General features: G+C 37.8%; 2 pseudogenes; both read left to right on the top strand.

Annotated features, from left to right (window-relative positions):
* The first annotated feature begins 353 nt into the window (after positions 1-353).
* LOC149228736 (7-deoxyloganetin glucosyltransferase pseudogene) lies at positions 354-935 on the top strand (annotated as a pseudogene).
* A 340-nt stretch (positions 936-1,275) lies between these two features.
* On the top strand, positions 1,276-1,914 carry LOC149228735 (ABC transporter C family member 8 pseudogene; annotated as a pseudogene).
* The last annotated feature ends 12,899 nt before the right edge of the window (positions 1,915-14,813 follow it).

The raw sequence follows: 14,813 nt of genomic DNA, 5'->3' as shown, positions 1-14,813 counted from the left end.
ATCACTGGGAAACATTATCCTTTTCACTTCAGCTCTTCTACTCGTTTCATTGCCTTCGAGTAGCATAACTCCTGGATTTGTGGGTCTTGCTCTCTCATATGCACTCTCACTTACATCTTGTCAAGTATTTCTGGTGCAATGGCCATACAATCTCTCCAACTTTATTGTTTCTGTGGAGCGTATAAAGCAGTACATGAACTTGCCAGCCGAGCCACCAGCAATTATAGAAAGCAGCAGACCTCCTGTCTCATGGCCAAGTGAAGTTAGAATACAGTTAGAAACCTTGATGATAAGATGAGAGCTGCCTTAGCAGTGAGTATCTGGATGAAGTGAGAATAACTTGCATCCCGGGAATGCCACCGTTGCGGTTGAAGGAGCTTCCCAGTTTCTGCTTAGTTACTGATCCATCGGATTTTTTCTTTCAAAATGCAATAAATCAAGTCCAAGGCACGTTAACAGCTGATGGATTAATACTCAACACATTCGATGAGCTCGAAGGCCCAGTCTTGGAGGCACTCTCACTTCACTTCCCTGTCTATGCCATTGGTCCTCTGCTGCTCTCTCAGTCATTTCATTGTAAGGATAAGGGTGGATCCTCAGATGAATTGAGTTTGTGGAAAGAAGAAAGTTGCTGTCTCACATGGTTGGATACTCGGAAACCATGCTCTGTCATGTACGTTTGTTTGGGAAGCATGGCAGTTTTGTCTAATGAACAACTCCTGGAATTTGCATGGGGATTGGCTTCCAGCAACCAATCCTTCTTGTGGGTTGTCAGGCCAGATATAGTTCATGGTGAATCTGCCATATTACCCAAAGAGTTCATTGAGGAAACCAAGGATAGAGGTATGCTGGTGGGTTGGGCGCCTCAGATAAAGGTTCTGTCGCACCCATCTGTGGGAGGATTTCTAACTCACAGCGGTTGGGTGTGCCAATGATGGGCTGGCCCTTCTTTGCCGAGCAAGAAACAAATGCTAAATTTGTGTGTGAAGAGTGGGGAATAGGAATGCAGGTGAAGAAAATGGTGAAGAGAGAAGAGTTGGCCATACTGGTGAGGAATTTGATCAAAGGTGAAGAAGGAGATGAAATGAGGAAAAGAATTGGAAAACTGAAGGAAACTGCCAAGCGAGTAGTTAGTGAAGGAGGCTCTTCTAAGAAAAACTTAGACAAGTTACTCCACCATATATTCCTGAGGGGAATGCATCAAATGATAGTCCAGAATGTTGAAGCAAACAATTAGTTAGAAGAGAACATGTAGGATGAACAGGCAGTGGTAAAATGACTCTTATTTCAGCCTTATTTCGACTCATTGAACCAGCTGGAGGAAGAATTCTGATCGATGACCTGGACATTTGCTCTATAGGTCTTTGTGATCTGAGGTCAAAGCTTAGTATCATTCCTCAAGAGCCAACCCTATTCAAGGGGACCATAAGAAGTAATTTGGATCCCCTAGGCTTGTACTCAGATCATGAAATTTGGGAGGCGTTACAAAAATGTCAAATGGGCAAGTCCTTTGAAGATTTACCGCACCGACTTGATTCTTCTGTAAGTGACGAAGGGGAGAATTGGAGTGCTGGTCAAAGGAAACTCTTGTGCTTAGGTCGTGTTCTCCTAAAACGTAACCCAATTCTGGTTCTGGACGAAGCAACTGCCTCCATCGATTCTGCCACAGATGCACTTGTTCAGAAAGTCATCAGACATGAATTTTCCAACTGCACTGTCATAACAATTGCCCACAGGGTGCCCACAGTCATTGACGGTGACATGGTCTTGACCCTCTCTGATGGAAAACCTGCAAAATATGATGAACCTGCAAAACTTATGGAAAATAAATCATCATTATTTGCAAAGCTTGTGGCGGAGTATTGGTCCAATTGTAGCTACAATTCCATGCAAAATTTGGCTGATTACAAGTAATTTCTATATCCTCGAAACCAGGCCAATGCTAGAGTCATAGTACACCTAAATTTGCTCCTCCACTTGCCGGTATTTCATTAAAAACTGGGTACCTGGCTCACACTCGAACAACTGAGTTAGACCTTACCAGAAATAGAGCAAACCGGGAAAAGAATGTAAAGCATGCAAGATTGGGCTACTAAGTGTTATACTCCTTTGATAGCCAACTTATTACGCAGTTTCAGTGGAATAGTAACTTGTCAAATTGAGCCCTATCTATCGATAAGTCGAATGGATTGTCATGTTTAATTTAACGCATCAAATTGAACCAAAAAAGAAAAAAAGTGCGCTGTGTAATAAAACAGTGGTGACACAAGTAAATTTCTTCAAACCGAAAACACGTGTTGAGCATGTCTTCGCCTACCCAGGAGGTGCATCTATGGAAACTTATAGATGCATTCTGATGGCCAGTACTCTAATGGGCTTGGGATCTTTTTTCATCTTCTCATGAGAAACGCTCGAGGATGTTGGGCATGCACGAGACTGTCTATGCCAATTATGCAGTGGATAAAGTTGATCTGTTGCTCGCTTTTGGTGTTTGTTTTGGTGATAGAGTAACTGGTAAATTGGAGTCATTTTCAAGTCATGCCAGCATTGTTCATATCGACATATATCCTGTAGAGAAAGATATATTTGTGACAACTGCCAGTGATCGCAGTATTGTTCTATATGACCTTCGGATGGCATCACCTTTGAACAATACGCAGACAAGGAATAATGCCAGAAACGTTAAGCATTTTCCAGAAATGAAACGCTTTTAGAGACATCGACACCTACCAAAAGCCAAAAATAAACAAAGACATCTGTCACAGCAGAGAAATAGGAACAGACGGTCTATTTTTGGACTCCAGTTATGATTCAAAGTATCTACGCTACAAGTGTTGCCTCTTCGTGGGCTATCAAACAGTTTTCAAGTGTAACGCTCCTTTTCTTTAGAACAGATGGTTGGCTTTTCATTTCTGTTAGCAATGATTAAATAACCCCCCACTTTGGGTCGATCCATTTCCCACAGTAAAGTTTATTTATTGTATGAAAAATCATTTGTAAAGGGGGATAGAATTTTCTGAGGAAAGTGTGGGAGGAAAAAACCCAGCGCTTCATTGTACAGATTTGACAGAGAAATAATTGAATGGTATAGCTCTGTTTCATGAGATTCTTGCGGTATGAATTTAGCATGTGTTTCTTCTCCTGTTTCATATGTCTCTTGTTTCTGTTTCATATTTCATTCATAATCGTTTCCAGTTGAATGCTTTTAAAGTGAGAAAGGCAGAATCCAATTTATTGCTCTGCCTTGGGAAAGTGTTCATATTTAATGTTTTCTTCTGTTTAACAAGGATTCATCTTCTATGCCCTTTTCAACCTCTCAACAGTCCACCCACTCCACAGTATTTCAAATTTTATGCTAAATCTCTTGCCTATATTGCCTCAGGAGATAATCTGTGTCTTTGATTTAACTTCTCTGTTCATGTTGTTCCTTGGTCCCATACAACCCAGAAAACCCAGCCTAAAAATCAAATATTTCTTTCAAATTCATTTACTAGCCTAAAATCAGTTCCCATTTTAAGTCATCTCGGACTCTATTGATCATTTTATCGAGATAGACCCGGAGAGAGCCCTCTCTTGTCCTCGTAGGGCTAGCTACGAGGCTGAGCTTGGTTTGATGTTGCCTCGAGTTTTTCCTTCTTCAGCCTGAGGCAGATTCGAGTGCTAACACATTTTAAAGTTGATCTTGGATTATGTTTCAGTTTTCAGGCCTTATCGTATGTAATGTCTCAAAATTTCCTAAATGCAAACTATATGCCACAATATATCATTTCATTCGATGAATGCTAACTATGAGAGAGTTGAGAGCTTTCACACAAACAAAATGATCATAGAACAATCAACAATATCTCTAATGCAGCTAATGGAAATTAACAAACTTTTCTTCAAAGTCACTAATCACTAATAACAACGAAAAGCTCTAATTCACATTAACTAATGAAAAGCAAAAGAGATTTTTTTTTTTTTTTTAAATTGATGGCAAGATGCACTAAACAAACTTTGAGAAACAATAATAAAAGAGTAAAAACACAAATTTCACTCAATGCAAACACAATTAGATCCCTAAATGCCAAAGCAGTCCTTCAAAACCAAGAAAAGTCCCAAAGACACCAATGAGTCGTGTAATCTAGGCCCAAAGTGAAACTAAGCGGAATCCAAGTGAAAAAGGGGTAAGTCACTCAAATAACGCAAAAAAATGCTTAACAACCACTAAACGAGTGCAAGGGAGTAATCAGAAAGTTGACTGTACTAATAGAAGACCAAAAACTCCTAAGGAAGGCTCGACACACAAAGCCACTAGATGCCCTAGGGCTAAAATGTGAAATCGATAGAAAATGGCAAACACCCAAAGAGTAAAGGTTAAAACTAGTCAAACAAGACTCCAACACACTCAAGCAGTCGAAAAAATGTATCCAAAAACAAAGACCAAGCTCAGAAGGCTTAAAACAAGCAAACTTTAAAAGTTCCCAGGCCTGGTGCGACTGTCAGGCTGCAACTAGCGCCTTTTAAGGATTGGTGCGGGTTCTATATTAGCAACTAGCGCCAATTGGTGCGACTGTTACCTAAAAAAGTGCACCAGTTGAGTTTGCTATGCAAAAATAAAAAAGAAGCAATCCAAGACTAGGCCAACGATAACTAGGTAAACCTAGAAGCAAAAAACAGCAAAAGGACTCAACCCAGAAGGTTGACCAAGCAGGTAAAAATCAAGAAACAACCAAAAAGGCAAGACAAGCTCCCCAGCGAAGTCGCCAAATTGTTGTAGAGGTAAATCCCCTCTGCGGATAGAGGTGATCCCTACTAGCCCAGACCGGGTCTAGCAACAATCATACAATGCAGTGCAAGTTCCTAATTGCAAATTAATAGACCAGTGATGAAGGCCTACCTAGATTCCAATGCTAGTGCTTGTAGAAGAGGTGGTGCTCTTGTCCCTTCGCTCTGGTAGATCACAATCCCCACGATTTTCACAAATGGACACCTGCACATACAAGAAACGACACAAACACAAACATAAAATCCAACATATGCAATTATATATCAGTCAGAAAGGATATAACTCATCATCATAAATAACAATAAGAGTGGAACCATAACCAATAGTCGTTCATTAACAATTCATCAAAGAAGAATACAACCAAAGTTCTGACGCTAGATTCTCCTTTGGCTGGGTAGTCAGCAGCACATGTCTTACAAAGCTCATTGGGAATAGGGACAAGCCTCTCCCTCTTTGGTTATTGGACAAGAATCTCCTTGCTTGGATTTGGCCTTGTGGGAATTAATAAGGCTCTTGCAGCATGAAGCTCTTGGAAACTTGACAATTCTCAATCTTTGGAACTATGGAACTAGCTTTGCCAAGGAAAATGGACAAGCTTTTATAGATGGAGGAAGGGGAGTTGGGATCATCCACAAGAATCATGGGATTGGCCATATCATCAAGGAAGCTTCCATGAGTGGTGGAAAACCACTTCCTCTCTATGGAAATCCATAGCCAACCCACCCAACCCAAGATAGATTCAGTCCAGGAATTTGTTAGGGTGAAACTTCACCGTTTGTTTGTTAAAAAACACCACTGATTATGGTTGGCGCGGGTGCGACTCTGTGACAGGGCACCAACTGGCGCACCCTCTTTGGATGATTTCCCCCATTAGCACGAGGGATGCAATATGGAACCGCGCCAATGGAAAAAGGGCTATTTTTAGGGTTTTTTAGAAGGAGATGTCTTCAAGGAAACCAAAGCTCATGTTCAGGGGAATGCAATGCAAGTGTTTGTAGGCCATGTTGCTTCTGATAGGTCCCGGAATGAGTCCTCCAAGATGCGGGAGACGGGTAGCAGGGATGGTGACAAATTGTTGTGTAACACCTTGCATTGTTCCTTGTGGATGATTAGCCTTTTACCAAGTGGATGATCTCCTCTCAAAACTGCGCAATCCTCAAGGATAAATCCTTGACTGCATGCATGATTTTTCTCCATGAGAAAGCACATGCAACTGATGGTACATTTTCCTTGAACATTTATCTCAACTGGGTCTTTCTCAGAATAGAAATGCATGAGTTTATGATGAGGGAATCTTCAGTTAACTAGAGTAGCACTAGTTGAGTGCATTAATTCATCAACTGATTGTTGACTCACTATTATTTTCTCAAACAGTTTGGAACTAATTTAACTGGAATTAACTCAGTAAACTGAGTTAACTAATTACAACTCAAATATAACTCAATCTTATCTCCTTAATTTAAGGGATAACTCTTGCATGACTTCAGAAAGATTTCTAACTTGAATTTCTCCAACTAATTAATTCAAAATAAATTAATTAATTATTTCCAAGTAGCTGTTAAGACTAAATTCGATTTTAATTCACAATTTAATTCAAGGACAATTAAATTGGAATATTCTTGTTGCCATATTTCAACACTCTGTATGTCATTGTCTCTTTTGGCCTTGTCTAGGAGCTTCTCAATATGGTTGTTAACCCTCTCAATCCAATGTTGCCTGTTTACATTGATCATTATGGCCATTTTCTCATTTAGGGTAAGCTCATTTGCTAGTTCAGTGTCTTTTTGTTTTTCTAGTTCCAATGCTCTTTTTAGGCCTCTGGTCCTTGGCCTTTTTCTTGGCACTTGTTCTTCCAGCTCATCATCATATTCTCCATATGCTTCATCAAGTAAGGCCTTAGCCTTTTCTGCCTCTCTTTGTGCTTTTATGAATTTCACTTCATTAATGAAGTGTTTTGTCTTCAACTGCATATTCTCCTCCTTGTAGAAGTTAATGACAAATCTGGCCCTATCAAGATTAGTTTGGAGTTCTCTAATCTTGGAATCCTTCCCCTTGAGGGCTAGGCTCATGTCCTCATAGTCATCCTGCTCACTTCGATCAACAAGCTCAAAATATTGTTCTGTCTCATGGAGTTCCTCCTCCTGCTAGATTTCTACCTCTGTCATCTTTTTCTTGCCCTTCTATACCTATTTTTCTGATGAAGAAGGCAGGGTACCTCCCACAATTTGTGGGGAAAACACCTTCCTATGGCCTCTCTGATAAGTATATGCCAATGTGCTCAAATATTTCCTCTTAGGCTTGATGACCTCAGTTGTACTCGGTAACCCTGTATGATTATGAAATGGTGATGATGGTGGTGAAATAGCCTAAGATGATGGAGGGATAGATGTAGTTGGCATAGATGGAGGGGGTGTGTCTTCATCATGATGATTAGTGGGATGAGATGAAGATGGCATATCTTGAGCATGTGGAGGTTTTGGAGCAATGAAAATATGATTGGAAATGAAAGTGTCCCATGCAATGTTTAGCTGGTTAAGGTGATGGAGGACAATGATCTTGATTAGAGAGTGATGGAAAAGAATGTTAATTTGTTGCTTATACCTTTTTCCCTGAACTGTGTATGCCATTTTCCCAATTCTACTACACAAATAATAATGGATATTGAGCATTCTAACTCTTGTGAAGTGCATGAGCAATTTGATATGGTATGAATAAAGTCTAGAAAATATGCCTTCACAAGTGAAGTACTTCATGATGATTTTGATCATGGGAGCGTATGTACCAAGAAGGTGGCTGAAAGGGAAGAATCTCTTTCTCTCATTTCTATACCGAGGCTTCAAACATGGCTCATAATACTGATGATCTAGGTTTTGAGCTTTAAACTACCTTTCACCCACATTAGGTATTCCAGTAGCAGTAATAATAATGTATGAGGATATGGTGAAGGTTACCCTAGCAAGGGTCACTTCATTGTCTTCAAGATTTGAAATGAACACTCTAGTCAAAACAGGATGGCTTTCGACTCTTTGTACCATCACACAAAAATCAAAACATCCCAAATTCTTGAAGGAAGTGACTGTCATAGGTGAGGCCATTAACTCTCTGGTGTTGGTAGGTTCAAACCTCAAGATTCTTCCTCATTTGTGTGGTTTTATTTCTTCTTGGTCTTCTTCCTCTAAAAAATATTTATTTTCTTCCTCCATTATGTGTTTTCTTTCCTCTTGCTTGAAACACTAGGGATTAGGAAATAAAAGTGGAAATGGGGGTAGGAAAAATTCAGGGAGTGGAGGAAGGGATTAGGGAATTTAAGGAAGTGATAGGGGAGTGAAAAGTGTATGGGATTTAGGATTTTATATTTCATTACAAGTATGTAGTATGGTTTCCTATGGATTTAGTTGCATACGACTTAGGGTTTAAGGAAAAATGCACTTGGGATAGGGGTTTAGTAGCACAGGGGCAGGGATGGGTTTATTGTGATGTGGGAAGGGTAGTAGGGTCTTAGGAATAGTTTTTAGGGGTGTAGGAAAAAAGCTAAGGTTTGCAAGGCTTTAGAATTCCCAATTTTAAGCAATAAACTTCATAGCATGAATGATGACTTTGAGAGGTGTAAGGAGGGATGAAAAAGGTTGTACTTACTTGATAATAGACTTAGAAACCATGTACTGAAGGTTCAGAACCTCTGTATGTAGTTTGAGATCCTGTGGGAAAAATTTGACCTGTGCGCAGTGCCCTTAGTGCGTGCGTAGCGCCTTAAGCCTGTGTGCGGCGCCTTAAGCCCGTGCACAACGCCTTCAGTCCATGCGCAACGCCTGTAGCCCGTGCGCGGTGCCTGCCTCTCTTTCGCTAATTTCACCCAAAATCGTGAGGAATGGTGCTTTGGGGTTTTCCCAAGCAATGATAGGAGGCAAATGGACTTGGTTTAGATGTTAGGAAGGCCTTTATACATGAGTGAAATTGTTCATTAGCTTTAAAAACCCACTTTCTAATGTTTCTTTTCTCCTTTTTGAAATGGTTGCTAATTTCCTTTCTGACTTTCTTCTTTGCAGGTGGATGATGTTGGAGAGTTGGCACTCTTCACATTTGGTTTTTCTTTGGATGGATTTGGCACATATTTTTCTTAGTTGACAACTTAGGAATAGTAACTTATTACATATAATGAACATAAAATTACATAAATTGGAAAAAAAATATTACATCTTTGTTTTTGAAAAAAAATTACAATCTAAAATAGAATTGATAGTTGAAATAAAAATTAGAACTTGGGCAAACATAGCCACATGTTTACCAATCCTCTTTAAATCACAAAAGGATATTATTTTTCTCACTCTCATACTTTTTCACTGGCTTTATGCAGTGAAATGGACTATTATTGGACCTTGAAATAATGAAACCTAGTGACCTAATTGGACCTTGAATAAGCAAACTTCATGTGGACTTGACTGACACAAAACATGATGAAATGAGCCTTTAAGGTCAATGTATGCTCAGTAAGACACATGAAGGTGGGCCAGCGAATATTGATTTTTGAGAGAGAGTACGGATTTTGACCTAGGACTACAATCAGTGAGTAAATTTTTGAATGAGGCTCTAGGTGGTATGAAAAAAATTCAAAATGGGACCCTAATATGATATAAAAGAGGAGTTTTGATCACTAATGGTAATACGCAAATACTGACTCTAACACTCAGCAACATTATTTGTGCATTTGAATTATAACTTGTAGGTGAGAATAGTTTTCTCCCCATTAGGATTAATTAGAATACATCATGCATCGACACCATCATTAGACTTCGAGCCATCAAAATACATTGTCCAAAATTGATTATTTACAGGTTTATTTACATGGGAGTATACAATATTTACACAACAAGAAGTATCACTATGTGAAAAGTTCTCAATTTATGAGCATATAGAAGCAGATGGAAAAGGAGATAATTGACCGGTGAAATTACCAAAATACAATTTTGTACAATAATTTCAAAGGATATTATTGGTAAAATAAATGGGTTCATTTTCTTCTTCTAGCTCAGTGACATTATTCTTCATGTGTTTTTCCCGATCAACTCTTATCTTATTAGTCTTACCATTATATGGTAGCCAAAGGTGTGACTAGTCAGTTGTAAAATAACCTTTTAACATTTATGACCGGTCTCTACTCAAGATAAAACCACAAGACTCAAGGATATCAACTATTATAACATCAATGATCTGAAAGACTTTAGGTTGAGATGCTAACCTAATTAGGACCTCTTTTATTTAACCCATAACCTTGACTTTCGATCTATCAATTTGTATGATTTGAGTAACTTATTCTTGGGGCCTAACATTTAACTTTAAGCGGACATAATATGGCATGATGTTGGAAGAGGCACTAAAATTGACCAAACAATTATGTGCATTCTTATTAAATATTTAAAGCGTCAACAAAAAAGGTGGGGTATAATTAGACCTATCGCCTATGAGAATTGCATCGGCTTGTTTCATTTTATCAAAGGATGAAGGAGGCTTTGGCTTAGTTTTTGTCTTTGTAGGTTTAGTGGTCATAGCAGTAGTTGGTAGAGGAGACTTTGAAGTATTAGTCAAAGTGTTTAATAAAAATGTTTTTTGTTGTTCAAGTTTGTTGACCTCATATAGTGAAATATTAGACTACGTCTTCTTCATGTCTTCTATGATATTATATTCTATGATATGATAAATTACAAGAGTTTTAGGAGAAGACTCGTCTGGAGTGGCACCCTTAGTGTCAGGAGGTGGAGAGTTAGGGGTTGGAGAAGGATTTTTCTTTGTTGGAGTAAAAAAATAAGTTGCAGGAGAACCTTTATTGGATGAAGAAGCATTTGCACCGGGCCTTTGATTGGCAGTAGATGTACTTGTAGAGATTTTTCTTCTCATAGTTATAGGAAGAGCTTCATATTCATCTTTTGAAAGTGAACCAATGAAGTCCTGGGAAGTATTTACATAAGACACTTCTTCCTCTTCTACTTCTACAACAAAAATTTGACTTACAGGAGGATCTTGTTGTGTCCTTCTGAAAGGTCATCTGGAAGAAGATTCTTCTGCAACTTTTTTATTGAGATCGAAGACTTCGTTTGACAAGGTTTTGATAACTTTCTGAAGTCCTTCCATATCAAACATGTCCTTAGTTCTCTTTCCTTCTTCTCATCTTCCTTAAATGTGACCTTTTTAGTTGATTAAGAGGCAAGTTTCTCCTCTAACAAGTTCTTTTTTGGCAAGAGCGAGCATTTGTTTCTCAACACTTAACGCTTCTTTCATATTATCTGCAAGAGAAGTCTTTCTGGATCTATCGAAGATGGAAGAGGTATTATATACCAATAAACTTGCACATATTCACCTGGTTTGGATGTACCTGGTATCTTATTTAAAGTTTTATTAAATCTTGAGTTGAAATCTTTGACTCTCTCAATAGGACCCATCTTTATATTAGATAATTAAACTATTAATGAGGTTGGAGTCTTATCATCACCGAGTTTCTTTAAAATAATTCTTCAAAAGTATTCCAATTGGTAATGGAGTTAGTAGGTAGAAAGAAGTACCAGGAATCATATTTACCTTTAAAATTATATTGGAAAAGTCTATAGACTACATCTTCCTCTGAAACATCATTAATATTGATAGCTAGCATAAAATTAATAATATGATCCTTGGGAGGAACTCCATTATCAAGATTAAATTTTTGTAGCCATGGTTCAAAGAGTTTAGGAATTGGAGGATGTTGACCCCTAATATCCATAGCTCTTGGGGTTTCCCATGGTCTTTGTGACATTACAGTACTAGTAGAGGTTGTACAAATTACAGATGTATAAGTAGTGGCAGCGGGTGATGATGCTATAATAGGTGATTTACGACGTACTATATTGGTGACAATGGAGGATATTATAGGTTGAGTTGAAGAAAGGAATGTGGATGAGGTTTAGGGAGGAAGAGTCTATGATGAATGAGAAGTGGTTGAAGTGATGGTAGGTGCAGTAGGAGGTGAACTAGGAGTAATAGTTTTAGTAGATGTCAAATCAGAACCTATGAGAGGTTTTCTTTCGATGATGAGTGTCTAGTGAAAAGTCAAAGGGTTTGAATCCTAGTTCCTCACTTTGAGCTTTGGTCAGGATGCCAAAACTCTTTGGTGATGATGTGACACTTCCTTCAGAAGCTTCAGACACTTGGGGATGATCTCCCGAAATTGATAATACTTCAATATTCTGAATAATTCTTTGAATTTCAAGGGATATAGTAGGACCTTGAGGTAAGGGTGTATTAACTGAAGGCTCACTAGAATATCTATGAGCAATACTAGGAAGTGTGTGAGAAGGCTCTACAACTTCATATCGTGGGGGAGGTGAACATGAAGGAGATATAGAAGTTGATGGAGAGATTAAGGGAATAGATGAACTCTTTGAATGGCTTGTAGTTTGTTGATGATATCTTCTTGCCATTCACAATATAATGTCCCTCCTTCTAGCGCTAGAAATGTTGATGGCTGAAATTTTCCTCATCAACATTTGGGAGACCAACCAGTCAAAGTACCATGTTAAACTCTTTTATGTTTAGGCTGGTGGTTCTGACTCGTTTTAAATTGGGCCCAGTTACCCGTATGGAGACTTGAAAGATGTAAAGACTAAAGGGAAGTAATGGAAGTGAATTGGTAGAACTTAATGAAAACAATAAAATATAATATAATCTAAATTATAACATATGCTAATTAACCCGGGTGCTTATATACATATGTGAAAAATAAATATAACTCATAACTGAAAATATAGATTCCCAAGCTATATTATTAATTAAAGCGACATAAAGATGAATTCATTAATTCATTAAATAGTTAATTGAAATAATTCATAAGAACATTCACATACGATTTCGTTTCACTTATACTTGTAATCAATAGAAAACAATATATCAAAAGTGACAATATGTCAATTAATCAATCATAAGCATAAATAACAATACATAAGATGAGATTCCAAATATAAACTGAAAGAAAACAAAGCTGATAAAAGTACCAATTATGTCTTACTCCTTTTAAACGTGGAATCCATAAGTGGTTCAGAGATTATATAGAAAAAATAGCAAATTATGAAAGTGTAACAAGGCTTTTCTTGCAAAATTTCAAAACCCCCAGTCCTGAGCCCCGGAGTGGTTTAAATATTTTTCCAAACAAAAGGAGAGAATAGTTGCATGTCTGGTATTATCTCAAATAAAGAAAAAACAAACTAGAAGAAAATATACATTTAGTTACAATTTGAAATGAAATGCTATACTAAGAGGGATAGGTGTAGATGAGGAGCCAATGGGTGTTTTTCATTGATGATAGACTTCAAGAAGATGTGTCAGCTTGGGAGGAGAGTGAGGTTTAATGCTCACTTGATAGCTAATTACTTGAGTTCACAATGATGGAATTAGTTGAGTTTCCTATTCAATAATAACCTTGGTTACCAGTAGGTAGCCATGTGGTTTAATAATGAATTCCTAGGTAAACTTAAAATCTACCTTTGTCAATTTTTCAATCCTTTTACTGGACTCTACGCTGTCATTTTTCCAATTCACTTTTAATATTTATGTTTCAATGAGAGTCTCTTTTAAATCATGTGATAATATCTTTGCTCCCTTGACTGATTGAATGATAGATTGAAAATTTGAATTAGAAATTCTTTCAACGTCTCTTACCAATCTCTTAACCAAATGTATCTCATCTTTCCAAATATGAAGCATCGTAGACTTTTGCATTTCATCAATCCTATGCCAGTTTGGATAGAACCTCTTAGGATCTTCTTTCCATTACAAAAGCTCATTGAGTTTATTTTTTTTTCATCATATTGGATTTCGATATCAATAATAACATCATCAAAAGAATTGACCAATTTTTCTTGAGCCTAAATTATGCTTGACTTGTTGCAGAGGAGTTGTTTCTCATGTTGAAGTTGTCAGTTTAATTCATGAGCTTCATGCTTAAATTTAACAAGATCCAAAGCATTTGCTTCAATTTGTTTTATTTTATCTTGTAATTTTCCTATCTTTTCATCCCTCTACTTAATTTTAGACTCATATTGGTATGTAACCAAGGAAACTTGTGTTACGTTTGTGCTTGAGCCCGTGAGGAATATTGTTCCAGTTGTTGTATTCTTTCATATTTCTTCCTCATGAATTATTTGAATTTATATGACTTATCCACACTAGAAAAATCATAATCCCTTGTATATTGAGTCAATTATCAAGATATCCATTCTATCCTTCGTTGATGTTCCTTTCTAAACTACTTCCAACGTAGGTGCTAGTGAAATAGTAGTTGTTGTTAAGACTTGTGTCTCAACAACTTTCCTCTTCTTCCTACTCTTCTTAAGAATGGCCTTCTGTTACACCTTATTTTGTCATATCTCCTGTTCACTTCTCGTTCCATATCTTGAAGTTCCAAAACATTTACTATTGTGCAGTATATCCATCATGATATACATACCAAAGCCTCCTTGAAGAATCAAAGGAAAACTGCCCTGAACCCATTCCGGAAAAGGTTTCCTAAAAACCTGATTTTTGGCATTAGCGTGTTTCCTCCACTAGCTACCCATGCTAATGGTAGGCTTATTTTGGTAGGTTTTCCCAAACTGGAGGAGAAGCTTCGCTCACTAGAACCTTCGGAAACAGTGAGTTGGATATTGGTTGTTGTTGACATGGTCGAGCTCTCTCATTTGGGCCTATTGATCTTATCATCATGGGATTTCCCCTTGAGATGTGGACCTTACTCCCTCTTTTGTGGATCCCTAATTCCCTCTCCCTTCCTATAAATTCACTCCCTTCCATCCCCAAATGGTTGGTCATTGATTGTTGCATCCCTATGTTGAGATTATGGTTACATGCTACCCTTTCTAGCTTTGAGAAGGAGTGCTTGAAGAGTCTTTGTTTGGACTTGGACATCCACCAAAACAAGGTCTCCAACATCAAGGCATAGGTTATATGCTTCCCTTTTTAGCTTCTTAATATATACATCTGATGTTCACTTTCCATAATTATGTAAATTTTTATGCTATTAGCTTAA

This window comes from Pinus tabuliformis, chromosome J, assembly GCF_031772625.1.
Source record: "Pinus tabuliformis cultivar Carrire ecotype Pingquan chromosome J, CPIR1, whole genome shotgun sequence".
NCBI lineage: Eukaryota > Viridiplantae > Streptophyta > Pinopsida > Pinales > Pinaceae > Pinus > Pinus tabuliformis.
The sequence above is the reverse complement of the archived record's forward strand: the minus strand, read 5'-3'. Positions and strand labels throughout refer to the sequence as shown.